This window comes from Arachis ipaensis, chromosome B4, assembly GCF_059453495.1.
Source record: "Arachis ipaensis isolate K30076 ecotype BB chromosome B4, ASM5945349v1, whole genome shotgun sequence".
NCBI classification, from domain to species: Eukaryota; Viridiplantae; Streptophyta; class Magnoliopsida; order Fabales; family Fabaceae; genus Arachis; species Arachis ipaensis.
The window spans coordinates 35,686,340-35,689,621 of record NC_142439.1 but is presented as its reverse complement, the minus strand read 5'-3'; the positions used below and the strand labels follow the sequence as shown (position 1 = coordinate 35,689,621).

Here is a 3,282-nt window from a genome sequence, read left to right as displayed (position 1 = left end):
CCTCAAACTGGAGGTTAAACGCCAGAACCAGGAAGAGTACCAGGGGCCATTCCACGTTTAAGCTCCAGTTTGACTTAAACTGGAGCTTAAACGTGTTCGATAGTTTCTTCACTCCAGGGTTGCTCTCTCCATCTCCACGTTTAACCTCCAGTTTGACCCCAAACTGGAGGTTAAACGTGTTCGACACCTCCAGGGCCACCATTCCAAGCTTCCACGTTTAACCTCCAGTTTGACTCAAACTGGAGGTTAAACGTGTTCGACCTCCAGGGCCACCATTCCAAGCTTCCACGTTTAACCTCCAGTTTGACTCAAACTGGAGGTTAAACGTGTTCGACCTCCAGGATTGCCTCATTCCTTTTCCACGTTTAACCTCCAGTTTAACCTTAAACTGGAGGTTAAACGTGTTCGACTACATTACTCTCCAGGGCTACCATTCTTCCATTTCCACGTTTAAGCTTCAGTTTAACCTTAACTGAAGCTTAAACGTGCTTCTACAAATAGCCTCACTGGAAGTGTCTGGCGTTTAAGTTGCAGTTTAAGCTTAAACTACAACTTAAACGCCACTCTTGAAAAGGGTTTCTGGGCCAAAAATATTGTGATTTAAGTTAGTCTTTGAGCACAATTATTAACTTAAACTTACTTTGGTATGAAACCCAATTGAATATCATGGTTTATGGGATTGGGCCTGAAGGATTGATGAGTTTGAAATCTCAATTTATTGAGTCATGTGTCATTATTTGATTATCACTAAGTTGGCTCAATAAATGTTACAGGATCTAGATCAACAACCTCATCAAGATTATGGATCATAAACCCAAGGCAAAAGGAAAGCAAGGAGAGGCCTCAAAGCCCAAGAAGCACAACTGAAGCTCAATATAGAAAGTGTATAAATAGGATAGAAGTTAAGTGAGAAAAAAAAAAAGACTTTTTCTTTCACTTTTAGCTAGTTTTCCTTTTCTTTGTAATTGAATTCAGAGCTATGATTCACTAAACCCCCTTTCATTGGGTTAGGGAGCTCTATTGTAATTCAATGAATCAATAATAGTTTATCTTCTTCTTCAATCTTTTCTCTTGAATTTTGTTAGAAAGCTTCTCGATCTAATTCCATTGAGTAGTTGTCTTGGGAAAGAAACTACTCATACTTGGAATCCTTCGGAGCCTTGGGAAAGGAATGGAGGATTCATGCTAGAGAAGCTTTCTCACAGTGGATTGGATTGGGGTTTGGATGGATATTGTGACATGTAATCCTACCAAATTGTGGTTCATGAAATTGTGTGGTATAATCAGTGATCAAGCATCATCTCTTCTTATGAACATTTAAACCAAGGGATTGGGAATTTGTTTGTTTTTAGAGAGCATTGGTGAGCCAAGGAATTGGGATCCAATCATATAAGATTGCCAAGCAAAATTCAATGAATGCATTGGTTGAGGAAGAGATTTACATGTTTTGATTCGGAGATTTCAATATCTCCTAAACCCAATGAATTCCCCATTTCTGATTTCCACTTTCTCTTTACATTCTGCAATTTAATTCTTGCAATCATCCCCATTCCCTTTTTATTCCAGCAATTTACATTCTGCTCTTTAATTCATGCAATTTAAGATTCAGCCATTTAATTTTCTTGTCATTTACTTTTCCCGCCAATTTTACATTCCGCAATTCTCATCTCAAATCTTGATTCCGCTCAACTAGAACAAACTTCTAATCCGAATTGCTCACTCAACCAATCCTTGTGGGATTCGACCTCACTCTATTGTGAGTTTTTACTTGACGACGATAACCGGTGCACTTGCCGGAAGGAATTTTGCCGATCGTGCAATTTCCTAATCGTAGCATAACTAGTTTTATGCGCATCAAGTTTATGGCGCCGTTGCCGGGGATTGGTTTTCGATTGACAATTCTCAAATTGGAAGCTAACTAGATTGAGCAATTTTCTCTTGCGTTGTTAATTCTGTTCTAGATACTTGTTGAATTTTAATTTCTGCACTTGGTTACATGCTTTCCTTCGTTACGCCTTTAGATTCATGCAACTAACTCACTGACTCACTAACTGTTTGATTTAATTCCTCAATTGATCTAACCATACTCTTCCATTAACCAAGAGTATTTCACTTGTTTGTGTTTGAGTTGTGTTCTTGTATGACAGGTAGGAGAGGAGAGACATCAACTCCTCCATATACGGAACCAGAGAGGACTCTTCATAGACTTAGAAGGGAAGCAAGAGGGAAGAGAGTAGTGGGAGAAGAGGAATCTGAAGGAGAATCTGAGGACAATTTTGAGGAAGCTTTAGATCTTAACATGGATAGAGAAGTTCATAACCATGAGAGAGCTGATGGAAACAATGCCATCCCTGAGAGGAGGGTTCTGAGTTCATACATAAACCCAACCTCAGGGAATTGTGGTAGTAGCATCCAGAAACCACCCATTCAGGCCAACAATTTTGAGCTCAAGCCACAGCTAATATCACTTGTGGAGAATCATTGTTCCTTTGGAGGAAGTGCTAATGAAGACCCAAACCAACATCTCACAAAGTTCCTGAGAATTTGTGACACTGTGAAGTCTAATGGAGTCCAGGAAGATGCTTATAAATTGCTTTTGTTCCCATTTTCACTTAGGGACAAGGCAGCTAAGTGGCTGGAATCATTCCCAAGGGGGAGTCTAACCACATGGGATGAGGTGGAAGGCAAGTTTCTGGCACGTTTCTACCCTCCACAAAAGGTCAATAGGCTTCGATCTGAGGTTCAGACTTTTAGACAACAAGATGGTGAAACTCTCTACGAGGCATGGGAGAGATTCAAGGACTTGATAAGGAAATGCCCACCAAACATGTTCCATGATTGGGTGCAATTGCACATCTTCTATGATGGGCTCTCGTATGAATCAAGGAAGGCTGTAGACCATTCATCAGGAGGTTCATTGAACAAGAAAAAGACCGTGGAGGAAGCCATTGAAGTGATCGAGACAGTGGCTGAGAATGAGTACTACTATGCATCAGAAAGGCACAACACTAAGGGAGTCATGGAGCTGAACCATGTTGATACAATTCTAGCCCAAAACAAGGTGTTTGCCAAGCAACTAGCAGAGCTTACCAGGCAATTAGAAACAAAGCAAGTGGCTGCAATACACACACAAGATCAAGAGGAAGAAGGCATTGAAGGAGGTGATTGGGAAGAGGCCAATTATGTGGGAAACCAACAAAGGCAATCATATGATCCACATGCCAATACTTACAACCCAGGCTGGAGAAACCACCCAAACTTTGGGTGGGGAAACCAACAAAC

General features: G+C 40.7%; 1 non-coding gene across 1 annotated transcript; it reads right to left on the bottom strand.

Moving 5' to 3' along the window:
- Positions 1-2,725: 2,725 nt before the first annotated feature.
- LOC148567176 (small nucleolar RNA R71) lies at positions 2,726-2,829 on the bottom strand. Its single transcript, XR_015882767.1, has one exon. It is a non-coding gene; the product is annotated as a small nucleolar RNA R71 (small nucleolar RNA).
- Between the last annotated feature and the right edge of the window lie 453 nt (positions 2,830-3,282).